Genomic DNA, 14,088 nt, shown 5'->3' with positions numbered 1-14,088 from the left:
CATTAGAACTGTATTAATAACTATTATAAATGTGTAAGTAATTCTGTCTGCCTCTTTGTCACCTTTTCATGGCTATACAACTGAACCGCTTCAGGTGACATTTGGCAAGAAAGTAAATTCCTTGAATTGTTTTTTATTATGAAACGTAGTTCTCTGAATAAGGGACGGGAAATAACTTCAGTCCCAATCTCACGCTTGCGTGCCGACTAACATGGTACGGACTGTGCTAAGAAGGTTTGATCGTGTGTTCTGAGGTGTGTTCTTAGGTACATTCGACGTCAAAGATATGGTTACACTTTTGCACCTTACTCCTTTGTAATAAGACGAAAAGTGTAAACATATTTTTAACGTCAACTGTACCTACAGAAAGTACGTTAATTGTCGTCGTGTAAGGCAAACCAACGTACATCCTTATCGATTCGCACCAAAATCATGGTATGCTTCCAAAGTTGGCTTGGCACCGACTTCAAACATATCAGTTGGTAACGCATAGACTTAAAATGGATAATATTTTATTTCATCCTTTTTGAAGTCGGTTTTCTTTTTTTTGTAAAAAGTTTTTATGTTATGTTCCAGTCGGATTTTGTCTATTTCTTTATTTATTGTTTGACAACTTTTTAATTGAAAATGTTTGTTTGTTTGCCGCCACCAGATATATCGGAGTGGCCGCCGGTGCTTACAAATATCTGGACACGCCTCTATTGTCAAGGCGCCAGAGTGCGTGTTCAGATATTTTTGAGCACCTTGGCAGCTTCGATATATGTGGCGGCGACTGTACAAGTGTACATATAAGCCTACCGACAACGCCGCGGCCAGTTAGACATAATGCGAATATTAAGGAAATCAACAACGAACGGGATCGGTGACTCATTAGTCATTACGCTTTAATTAGAACCGGAATCAGAGTACCGTTTCGAGTTGGGACGCGGGTGTTCTCCGAACGCAACATTTAGACGATGCGCCCGCACACCTTTATGGCGCGCCCAAGGCACAGATGAAATATAAATCACATCGTGACAGATACTGCACTTGGAAAGGTACAAGGAGTTTTCTGAAAGCCAATCGTAAGATAATCGCGGACAAACATACCTAATACATACATACAAACAAATAGGGGTCAAACTGAGAACGTCCTTTTTTTCAAGCCGGTTAATAAGAGCAGAGTTATCAAACGGTCATCTGTCAGCTGGTGATGATGGAATTCATCATATTTATAACCGTTTGATAACATGAAATTACTATCGGAATATGTCTCTATGTCGCTTACGGCGCCAGGTCATTGGAATCGGTATTTCTCATGAATTGCTAATATTAGTGGTTAGTAAATTGCTTTTGACTTAGAACAACACCAAAATGAAACGAATAGAATAATGTAAAAAAAATATGTAGGTACAACTTGGCTTACTGTAAACTAAATTTTGTTTGCAACTTTGCAGTGGCAAACAGAAATACATGAAAGTCGAAACATGGAAACCACAATGTTGCATTGACGGTTTTGGCTTTCAGACGTGGTTTTGGAAAATGAAAATACGGACAGTATACTATATTAGGTATCAGCAAAACTACAGGATTTAAATAAAGTACAAAAAGTGCAGCCACCGGATCTGTGTGCTACTACAGCATAGGGTACCGAGAATCTAGGAAGTCTAGGCTGGTCAGACACAATAAATAATGTTTACATTGTAGCAGATTACATACATTGTAGATCCAGTTTAGAAGACTCTGATAAGAGCTGTCTAAATTGATTGTCTCGAGGCACATCTAAAAGTAAGAATAGTCTTATGGCCGTTTCCTGGAAGTATTCTTAATTGGATGGTTTCGCAACCAAACTTAACGGACAAGCGACACGCGCATCTCACCAGTTACAATGTACGACAATGTATACTGGATACGTACCACCTTGTCATTTTTTGCATTGATATCTTCAATATGCCGTGGCATATCACGACTTACTGCGACAAAGTACTAAAGCATACGTGACTACGTGGGACTCTACTATTTTAATTGACGAATCAGCAGTTTTGTGTAATTGAACCGCAGGAATATCTGGGGTAAAATGCTCGATGCTTTCTTGTCCCAGTTTTGCCGGTTCGCCGGCCAATTTCGTCTGGGGAATGCGAATCGAACAAATCACACGTGAAGTTGCCTTTAAGCCGTCGCTTCCTAACGGATATATTTTTAGAGAAGCCGATATTATATTTCTGAAATGCGATTCGGACAGGTATCGCGTTCGGTTGAATTTTCAAACGCTTCCGCGGTTATTTCGGTTGCGAAGTTAGATAATAGAATTGAAATACATTTTAGGTTTACGTTGCAGCAAAGTGGAATGGAAGATCAGTGAAAATAAATCAAGACTAAAGTAATTGACTACATCTGCGACGGTACTTGCTTTACGTAGAGAGACTAGCCGTAGAATAAACAACCAATTTCACTTTATTTCACAAACTTTTTTGATTCATTCATTTTTCATATATAATGTATCGATGCTAATAACTCTAATAAGAAGTAGGAAGTAGAACTGTTAGTTCAATGTATGTCTATATAAAGTATGTAGGTACCTAAGTGTTGATAGCTTTAGGTCTTAGACATATCTCAGAAGGTTGATAGAAAGTTATTATAACCATTACACGACTACGGAGTGGTTAAAGATTTGGCAGCACGCAACTTAAATTTTAGGTATCAACTTCAACTAGATTTCGATCCAAAGTCGTACAACACATACTGAACTTGAAATCCACCGTGAAACTATCTCAAACTGGTCAATAGTTTCGACAACAGTCGAATAATTACGTTATGTTGTGATGAGGATTCGTATCAAAATGTATGAAGTATAATTAACCACGCCTATAAGGGGAAGATTGTAAGGGTGGCGCCTACCAAGGCGCCGCCGCGTCGCCTCACTGGCCTACCAGTTGACGCATAAGAATGTATGTCATTGTATATCCAGCATTAATTTCTAATACCAGAAATACTATCTATGCAGGTATCTAAACATCTGTATCTTTAGATATTTAAATAAGAGTAAACAAAATCTACCCTCAAATGACTCCTTAGGCCAGTTGAGGGTAGATGAAAACATTACATAATCAAATAATGTACGTTAAGGTCAGTGCCCTGTTTATCAAAAGCTTGTAACTTGTAATACAAGTGGAAGTCCTTTTCTAACAAAAGATGTGAAAAAGGGACTTCCACTTGTATTACAAGTTACAAACTTTTGATAAACAGGGCACAGGTCGTTCAGTGACAGAACCAGGTGGTTTTGATACAGAGTATCTTAGTTTAACCTTGCTTGTGTTTGCCTACCATGTTAAACAGTAACTGGCTTGAAAATATCTTATGGTTTTCGAGTAAAATGGCTGTGACATACGGAATACACAAACAGACGGGCGCACAGAAGAAACTAAGAAACATTGGGTTCGATTTTGCCATTTCGGCAAGAACCCTAAAAATATCTAAAAGACAGCTATTTCGGTGTATATTATACCCAATACTCGGAGAAAGGCGATGCAAGGCAATACTGAGGAAGCTTACGGTAGTTTCAAGTTCAAACGTGGATTTGCGTAAAATAACCAAGTTACCCACGTATTGTATTCGCTCGTAAGTTACTTACCTACTGCCAGGCGTGTCTCACTCCGCGATTTGGGCGCTTTGCTACAGGTAGCTAAAAGTACATCCGTTCGACGTTCGACCCCAATTTTGGGGTTTGCCATAAGCCGCGCGTGGCGCTGTCGCCACCTAGCGCCCATATCTGCGCTGATCGTAACAGAAGCGTTTTGTTAGAGAGTGAGTCTTCTGTACCTATTATAGTATGAACTATTATTTATTCTGTGCTACTGCTTTGAGTGGATAGCAGTCTGTTCGGAAAGAGAAGTGTCGTGGAATGTATTGGGCCCCATATATTCCACCTCTCTTCTCTTTTCGCACCGCACAGACTCTGGGTAGGTATTTACTTTTCAATGTGGTATTGGTATTATGATTATTGATTAGGCAGGTATTAGGTAGGTATTTTTATACTTAATAGGTTTTTTTTTATTTTTCAATGTTTAACTAGTTCAAAGTAAGATTTTGTAATGAGTAAATATAAAGGGGCCTTTATAGCCCTATTTCGTGTACTTATAGTGATTTTGGTAAATTACGATTTCGGCTTTAAAATGAAACGGAATAATATGCAGAATTTAAAAAACTTTTTTGTAATATAAGTATTTAATAGCATAAAATAAGGCTCCGTAATAAAAAATATGTAACTACTTACCTATATAACATTGCGCGATCTTTAACGGATTAGAAAATTGAGTAGGCAATCTAACACGTTTTAACTGATTTTAGAAAAACTAAATAAGCGTAATCGAAATTGTAACACTTGTTTCATTGTTTTCTTAAAATACAACACAAAAAAACGCTTTACTCACAGAAATGAAATAATAGTACACAAGTAAACAAAGACACTCAAAAGGATAGGCAAATGCTTAGCCTGCTTAGGTTCAATAGATAGTTAAGAAATTAAAAACTGGAATAGTTTACTACGTCGGGGGTAATCGAATCTAGGGAAAACGTGGAATACAAATGTTACATTCAATTTCAATTTATCAAAATATCAAAGTACCTACTTACGCGCAAAAACAGCCGGCAGGAGGGTTTTCAACTTAATTTAAAATGCACGTCGAAGTAACACTGGTATTTACGGCTTTAAACTATCTATTAAAGTTTTTTATGTCTTCACGGTATATAAATATAGTCACTTTAATTCAATAAAAAAGCAATTTTATTGAAAATTATGAATCAATGGGAGTCAAACAACTCCAACATCGCGATCATAAACAAAAATGCGAATAGACCAAAAACAACGCAATTGTTTTTTTTTAATTCTGTTATAGACTTTTAAGCCGTAAATACACGAGTATTGCAGTTACGTCCCGAAAACGTTGTTAACCCGAGATTTTGGGTTTCACGGGCCTATAGATCCCGGTCTTTTGATAAGCTTGCGTGGGAAAACAATCCGTCCGACAGTGTAGAATCTTTTAATAAATTGTCGATGGTTATTAACTTTTTTATTATTATTGTATACATGGCAACACCGTAATAGGATAGGATTCCGCCCGCCATTTTCCTGATTGACAATTTTTGGGGAGCCACTAATGTACGACCAAATAATGCTCAACCCAAGAATGTACAGCCCAATAATAGGCGTCCATGGTGGACGCGTATTATTGGGCTGTACATTCCTGGGTTGAGCATTCTCGGGCCGCGCAATATTGGTCCGGGGCGATAATACGAAGCCACTCTTTTCACAGGGCAATAATGTACGACCCCATAATTCGCGTCCAATAATTTGAGTCCCTTGGCTTTCAATTATTGGGCTGCGCATTATTGGTACAGGTCGAGAAAGCCCGACCCAATAATGTACGACCCAATAATAGGAAGCCAAAAACCAGAGAGATTCTTTTTTTTAAGGGAGCTGTCAAAATTAGTAGGGACGTTCTGACATTAGCTCTTGACAATTTAAAAATAATCGGTTTTTTCTAGTGCCATCTTTCAGTGACATTGACAGTATTGTATTGACACTTGTTGGTTTACAAATACAATAAAATGAATTCTAATAAAAGAAACAGTAGACTCAGTAGAGGTACGAGGTACTGAAAAAATATTAATTAATGGAGAAGCCGAAGTTGGAGGTAAGTGCCGCAATTCAACAACTTAAGCTAAAAAAATCTTCGTGTCCGCATGGTATTCCCTCGTGCGTATGGACTGTACAGCATGGTGCTGGCGGAGCCGCTATGGCACATATTTAACCTCTGTCTCGAGCTAGAAGTATTCCCAGAAATTTGGAAAATTACTTGAGTGATGACCAGTATTGAAAGGTGGATCAGGAGATAAGGCAAGAGGGTTTCGACTTTCGACCGACACAAAGTTTGTACCCCACACTTAATTTTTTTAGACTGCATGAGAGACAGACAGCAGTAAGTATGTAGATTATGAAGGGCACAGATTGAAACCAGCAGTGACATGGCAGTTTGTTCAAAAGAATATCTTGGTTATATTTGACAACCAGTCTGGCCTAGTGGGTGCCTAGCCTAGTGACCCTGCCGGTGAAGCTGATGGTTCTGGGTTCAAATCCTGGTTAGGGAATTTATTTGTTTGATGAGACAGATATTTGTATATTGAATAATTATATTGTTGTCTGGGTGCCCACAACACAAGCCTTCTTGAGCTTACCGTGGGACTTGGTCAATTTGTGTAAAAATGTCCCAATATATTTATTTATATTGAGATTGACTGAGAAAACAAGGTGTATGCTACAAGGTGGAGGTTTCTGCAAAACATATTGGTGAGTCCATTAAGACAGCTGTTTATCAGAAAAACTGAGACTGGGTCACTGATCAATGGGTCAAACACCATCAAAAACTACTACTTAAGAGCAAAAAAATTGTGTTTATGGGGTGGCCCCAGCTCCTCCATGACACCTAGCAGTGTCTTCAGGTCGCTAACTGCCTCCTTCAATGTGCACGGAGTCCCTAGGTATTGGTTCCTGTATACTTCTACCTTCTACCTACAGTGTAGGAGAATATGCTTTACTGTTTCTTCTTCTTCCATGCACACTCTGCACATGGGGCTGTCTGTTTTACCCATATTATGTAGGTGTTTGATTAGTGCAGCGGTCGGCAACAAGCGGCCCGCGAACCTCTCACTTGCACCCCGCGTGCCTCCTAGGCTATTTTGTATGTAATATTGACAAACAACAATGTCTGATAAAGTCATAAATATTAACAAAGTGCGGCCCGCATCAACTTCGGTAACTACTATTTGGTCCTTGGCTGCTAAAAGGTTGCCGACCGCTGGATTAGTCTGTTATGACCTGTGATTAATCCTACTATTTTGCGTAGTTGGTGTGAAATGAAATGAAATGAATGAAATGAAATGAAATGAAAAATTTATTGATAACAATTTGTTACATGTCTTTTTTTCCATATAAGTACTAGTATTGGTCTAGTATTCTATGTGCATATACCTGTAAACATAATCCAAATTATATAAATAAAATTAATCGTTAAAATTTGCAATATATCGAAATTATTATTAACAATGAGAATGTAATTTATATCGGTACTATACAAATGTCACGCCTGTATTAATTATTAAATTACTAGTGGAATATTAAAAAACTCACTGTAATCGTAAAACGTGTCTGGGTGTTTTTAGTAATATTTTGGTGTAAGCTTGTAGTTTTGTTCTTTGGTCTGCCTACAGGTGTTCATTTTAGTCCAGTACTTATTGTGACACTCTTGGCAGCAGTCCGTCACAAATGAACGACGAGCGGTCGGGTTGAGCTGGAGCGAGGCCAGAGTGGTCGCTGAAGATAGGAAGGCGTGGCGCGAGCTTGTGAAGGCCCTTTGCACCTCTGGGGTGCCTTAGGACAACAACAACTTATTGTGAAGCTGGTTTCTGAACCTTTCCTGGCCAGTTCATCCGCTGCATCGTTTCCTCTTGATCCACTATGCCCCTTTATCCATTATACTGTTACTTTGGTGCCTTCTTTGCTCACTTCAGTGAGGCCTCGATGTCATTCAAGTATGAGTTCCGATGTAAGTTTGTAGCTACCTAGTGCTTGCAGTACTGATTTACTGTCTGACAGTATTAGTATATTTTCTTGTTTTACTTCTCGTCTTTTTATCGCTTTGCAAGCTTCCATTATTCCTACACATTCAGCTTGGAATCCCGTATTGTGTTCCCAGTGTAACCCAGGGGTTTTGAGATGTATATGTTCAGGTCCTCCGAGAAGACACCACATCCGGTCCCTTCATTTGTTTTTGAGCCATCTGTGGATATTCTTAAATTTGTTTGGTATAGTCCTTGTACAAAAAGAAACATAAAACATGAAAGAACACACATCATTAGTACAAAGGCGAACTTATCATGTAATTCATGTATGCGGCACCGCGATATAATACATTCGGTAAAGACACACTGAAAGAAAACGAACTTAAAGATGTTCTTCTGTTCTGCAGGAAAACAAGAAGATTCGAGGAGAATGGTGTGGCACTTAATGCCGCCGGGACAGTAACCTAGCTGCAGCTCCAACTCTAGGGAATTGGGCTGAATGAACGCAACACGTGATCGACAGCCCACCTGCTTCCTGCCGAGCGTCCCTACACTACATCTACATGGATTCGCTTATTCTGCTGTACAAAACTTCTGTAAGTAGAGAATGCACAAGTGCAAGAGTTGAAGGATTGAAAGAGCTTATTTTAGCATTTACCTTAATTAATTTAAATGATTTTAATAATTATAGTCCTTTTTAGGGTTCCGTACCTCAAAAGGAAAAAACGGAACCCTTATAGGATCACTCGTGCGTCTGTCTGTCAGTCTGTCTGTCTGTCTGTCTGTCCGTCTGTCACAGCCGATTTTCTCCGGAACTACTGGACCAATCAAGTTGAAATTTGGTACACATATGTAAGTTTGTGACCCAAATATGGACATGTAACGTAAACAAATTAATTTTAAACATGGGGGCCACTTTTGGGGGGTAAATGAATAGTTTAAAAAAAAAAATTTCAAATTATATCATGTTACATATCAAATTAAAGAGCTTATTGTAAGGATCTCAAATATATTTTTTTTATAATTTTCGAATAAACAGTTTAGAAGTTATTCAAGAAAATAGGCAAATAATGACCATTCCCCCCCCCCCCTTTATCTCCGAAACTACTAAGTCTAAAATTTTGAAAAAAATACATAAAATAGGTCTATACCTATAGATGACAGGAAAACCTATTATAAATGTACAGTCAAGCGTGAGTCGGACTTAATTACAGTTTTAGATCCGACCCCTACGGATTTTTTAAAGAGATTTCAATCACATATTTAATTACACAAACGGGTCTACCGCGATATAATTTCATTGTTTTTACCTTTAATTCCGACGTTTCAGCTGAGTTGCACTAGCTGTGGTCACGGAAAGACTGACGTCCCAACAAACCCACAAACGCCAACCAAACGCGCGTCCAAACGCGGTAGACCCGTTTGTGTAATTAAATATATGTACAAAACGCGAGAGTTTAAAGTGTTAGATTTCACTCACGTTTCACATAAACAATACATTGTTAACAGTGCCGGATTAACCAATAAGCAAAACAAGCACGTGCTTAGGGCACCACGTTCAGGGGGGAGCACCAAAATGCCAGGATTCGGGCCTGGTTCGGCCTAAAAGTAAAATTGCGTTTTTTATATCGAAACATTTTCGCGCTCGCTTCGCTCGCCTTTTCAATAACTTTCTAAGGTATGACAAAGGTGACATTCGGGTGACGACTGCAGCAACATTACTCTGTTGCAAAGTACTGTCAACTTAGTTAAGTTAAATATAGACCTGTTTAAAACAGCCAACGAAGTATTCCTAAGAAATACTAGGAACACTAACAGGCTGGTCATAAATAAAATGCAAAGAACTGCCACTTTTAAGAAAAATTGTTATGCTATGTGTGTCAATATATTTAATAAGTTACCCAACAACATAAGAGAATTGCCCAATAGTAAATTTAAAAGAGCACTTTTTCAATGGCTGCTGTCTTCGACATTTTATTCTATTAATGAATACCTTGTAAATCAACAATCTAGTTTTTAAATTATGTTAATTGAAGTGGTTTTGTTTGAGATAGATACATGATATATTATTATTTCATAATTGACAGTGTATTTTTATTTCTATTGTTGTTGATAATTAATTTGTATTAAACTAGTTTAAGTAGGTTAAGTTAGGTATATATTACACTAAAATTTGCATGCTGCATAGTCAGTTAAGAAAGATGGGACTTAAAAATGTATAATTTTACAGAAACAACTTGTATATAACCTTTTTTATCGCAAATAAAATGACAAAAAATGATTAAAACTTCCGTGATAAAATGATGTGACTGATTTCCATACTAAAAGTAAAAATGTACAACTGTCTATCATATTGCGTTTTTATATCGAAAAATTTTCGCGCTCGCTTCGCTCGCGTTTCAATCACTTTCTTAGATATGATAAAGGTGTGACATTCGGGTGGCGACTGCAGCAGTATTAGGTAATCTGTTGCAACATTACTGCAACGGCACTGTCAATTTTCGTGATAAAATGATGTGACTGATTTCCATTCTCAGCTGTAATGCGGCATTGAACTTCTCTCAATTTACCAAAAAAAATCAATGTAATCTTGATGACCCTAGGGAGAGGGGGCACCATGGTCTAGAAATGCTTAAAGCATCAAAATATCTTAATCCGGCACTGATTGTTAAAAATTGTGTAATATACGGAACCCTTGGAACGCGAGCCCGACTCGCACTTGGCCGGTTTTTTTTTCAGATTACCTCAATTACAGTATAGGTACTACAATACAATTCAAATACTCTTTATTGCACACCTCATTACAGAAAACAATACAAATAATACAGGAAGAAGAGATTAAACAACAGGCGGTCTTATCGCTAAAAAGCGATCTCTTCCAGACAACCTTACTACTTTTGAGGTTAGAACAACCCACGAAAACATTTAATGTAAAGTGTTGCCAAGACTAGTTGCATAAAGCTTTTACACTAAAAAAGTTATCAGATCCCGTAGTAGGTACCAAGACTTTTACTCTGTCATTCCTAACTTTATAAGCTCTAACAGTATAAAGCCAACATCTTGGTCAAACAGTACGGCTTGGCCGTTTCGTTGGTGTCATACTCATATGGACAATCCCGTAATGACACTTTCAGAATTTAAAAGACCTTTGTTGCTACTTTGTACAACAAGTCCACTGAGGGAGTGTTTGTAAAAACGACATATCAGTTTATATAAACTACGATAATACAAGGTCATATAAGCAGCCATAATTTTAAAACATTTAACATTTAGGTTTTCAGAAAAGTTACGTACCTATTTCTAGCGACATCTATGTATGTGGGGCCTATATAAAATAAGCCAGGAAAGTTATGAAAGTGAATTAAAGTTCATGTTGCACTGATAAAATCATTTTAAACAAATATTCTAAATATAATTATTCTCAAATTTCAGGAGCTGATACAAGCAGCCAGAATGAGTCTCTGCTGAGTCGCCGGCGCCGGACGTGCGTCGCGCGCCTCGGGCGACTGACGTCTTCGTGTGAGTCGCCAATTGCAGGGGAAGATACGAATAGTTAGGTATAAAAGCTACTTTAGTCAACCTCGCCTCAGTACTGTTTGTATTGACTGAAATACAAGTAGCATATATGAGACGTTCGGACGTATCCGTGAAAATACGAAGGTAAAGGAAATTGCACTACATTTTTAGAACCTATTCACCTGTCAGTAAAATATTGAAAAGGAAAGTTCATGAGTTTTATTATTTTCTTTCCTCCAACAGCTTCACATGGAGCAAATGTAAACCTTTTATGTTAATAATATCAGTAATGTCAAGGTACAACGCTCTTTAGAGCATATTGCCATTCCTTTTACTCGAGTGGCCTGTGGGTTAACTATACGAAGCGAGCCTACGATGCATTAAAAGTGCAGTATAACAATGCATTCAGAATGCTGTTGGGCTTACCTCGTAGATGTAGTGCATCTGGCATGTTTTGCGAAGCTAGAAGTTTTCTGGCAATCATGCGCAAGAAAATAGTATCTCTGCTAGGTCGAGTTAGAAGCAGTCCCAAACATACATGTTCGAAAAGTAGAACTCCCTTAGTAGGCCAAGCAATAAGAAGTTATAGAGGGAAATGCTAGGAACACAATTTTTGACTACGTAACTTTGTTTGGACTAGTTAGGAGGTGAACATATCAAAAGTCCCCGGCTGTAGCCCCGGTGCTGGGGGGTAGACTAGTTATAGTCCAAACAAAGTTACGGAGTCAAAAACTGTGTTCCTAGCATTTCCCTCTACAACGTTTTTTGAGCATTCATTTCCTGACCTATAGATCGTGTTTCAATTTATCGCCTCTCGTTGGCAATTAAGGTGGTTCGCTTTCCATACAAAAAAAACAATTACATAAGTACCTAATAGTGTGTAATTACTTAATATAACGCAATTGTTTTTTGTATGGAAAGCGAACCACCTTAACTATTCGCACAACGTTTTGTAGTTGCAGTAAGTACTTACATATGGCCGGTTAAATTTTCGAAATAGGTATGTATTTACGTACAGTGCTAATTGCCGCACATAGAATAATTAAAGTTTGATCAATCGGAATATGTTCCTAAGTCACTTATTACATTTCGAATTATAAGTCTGTATTTTACAGCTTTAGATGTGCATGACTGCATATGCACATCTAAAGCTGAAAAATGCTTTCATGAAATTATGGCTAAATTATGTTAATAGGGACAAATGTATCATTTTCAACCAAATGGGTTCTTATTATCTGTTGTCAATAAGGCGCTATTTCCATAAAGCTTCAATTTGAAATCAGCCTCGTCGACAACCGACAATGTTAACCTTTTGGTTGAAAACGTCACAAATTATGGCGATAGAGAATACAATGTTCTGTTGCCAGAGTGCAGCACTAGTAAAACCCGTAAACGAGTGAATTGCAAAAAAGTGTAGGTAACACAATGGAATATTCACAAAAATATGAAAGAATGTAACACAAAATGAAGAAAATGTATGTGTTTTTTTTGTGTTACGTCACACAAAGGACGCCAAAATCGACGCCGCAATATTTTTCACGACGTGTAGAATAAAAGTGGCGTCGAATTCAGGAATCCGCAAATACTATGGTAGCCGATAGCCAAGTAATTTATCAATAGAACAATGTTAAAACAGTAGTAGAAACGGTGAGCTTTGCAAACTTTTAGTAGATTGGTTTGGTTTTGGTAGATTTCTCGGTTTGGCATGCTTGATGCTCTTCACATCACCACAGACGGAGGTCGACAGTTCGAATCTGTCTTGTTCAACCAATTGATGGAGGCACATGCACGCATACGAAGTATACGAACCACATATTACACTACCATCCTGGAGCTAATTGGATTATTTGCATCTACTATTATAGTATATACCTATGCCTTATTTTTACGCCTAAGACCCTAAGCTTTTAACAAAAACCATTATTTCTTTTATACCTACGGGCGGTTTAGCTCCCGTACCTACCTCTATTATACCTAGCCACGTGCTAAAGCAACAATGTCCTTTAAATCCGTATCCCGTATCGTGATAGTATTAAGATTCAACTCGTCTACATCGAGGTGGTCGATCGTCCTAAATACATTACCAAAACATGTTAACTCGTATGAGCCGTTACATAGATTTGAACCTTAATACTATCATGATAATTATTGATTAATATTTTTAAATAATTTGTTAAGCATATTTACACTTGCAGCATTCTAATATTATGGTATGGTAAACATATAACATGTTATATATTCGCGATTCATGTCGACAGCCAGTGTCAGGCCCCCGCCCGCCGCGCCCGCCCCCGCCCCCGCCCGCGCCCCGCAGTAACAGTTATCTGTTTCCCTCGGGGGCAAAGTTGTTGTTCAATCGCTCGTGCTAATATTGATACCCGAGCAAGCGAAAGATTCCAAAATTGAACCGATAGCGTAGCGAGTGGTTAAAAAAATGGAATCTTGAGCGTTGCGAGGGTTTCAAAGCGCGAGGGTTAAACAAAATTTGCTCCCGAGTGAAACACAAAATGTTTCACCACACCGACCCGAAGCAAATATTAAATGTAAAATATCAAACAAAATCAAATCCAAATTAATGTTACCTATTAAATATTTATCATCCAAAATCATCATAAAAGTCAGTTCTACCAGCAAACATAAGAAAACAACTCAAAATTTGCATTTGATTACTTTGCCTCACATGTGAATAAAATGCAACTTTGCTATCAGTTTTTGAAGTGCTAAGAAAGCCTTTCCGAGTAGGTGTGGTGAAAAATATAATGTTCTAATGCTGAAACGTATCACTATCACTGTTTAGTTAGAACAACATGAACCTCATAGAACCCTCTTTCAAGTGCTATTGAAAGAGGCGGCGAATAGTTATTTACGATACAAGTGCGGAAAAGAGGAAATTCGAACGAGTGGCGATAAATTAACACGAAAATAAATCCACACGATTTGCAAATTACCTATTCGCACGTGTATCGTACAACGTTT

At 38.0% G+C, this 14,088-nt stretch overlaps 1 protein-coding gene and 1 long non-coding RNA gene across 2 annotated transcripts in view; both read left to right on the top strand.

The window, feature by feature from the left end:
* Positions 1-14,088, top strand: part of LOC134669094 (uncharacterized) — a 272,403-nt gene that overhangs the window by 40,162 nt on the left and 218,153 nt on the right. The gene's annotated exons all lie outside the window — the stretch shown is intronic.
* Positions 5,198-13,294, top strand: LOC134669106 (uncharacterized). The gene is made up of 3 exons (XR_010098857.1): positions 5,198-5,672; positions 8,004-8,192; positions 11,029-13,294. It is a non-coding gene; the product is annotated as an uncharacterized LOC134669106 (long non-coding RNA).

The sequence above is a fragment of the Cydia fagiglandana genome, chromosome 11 (assembly GCF_963556715.1).
Source record: "Cydia fagiglandana chromosome 11, ilCydFagi1.1, whole genome shotgun sequence".
In the NCBI taxonomy this organism is placed as follows: domain Eukaryota; kingdom Metazoa; phylum Arthropoda; class Insecta; order Lepidoptera; family Tortricidae; genus Cydia; species Cydia fagiglandana.
Note: the sequence above shows the minus strand (reverse complement) of the source record. Positions and strands in the feature narration are given on the sequence as shown.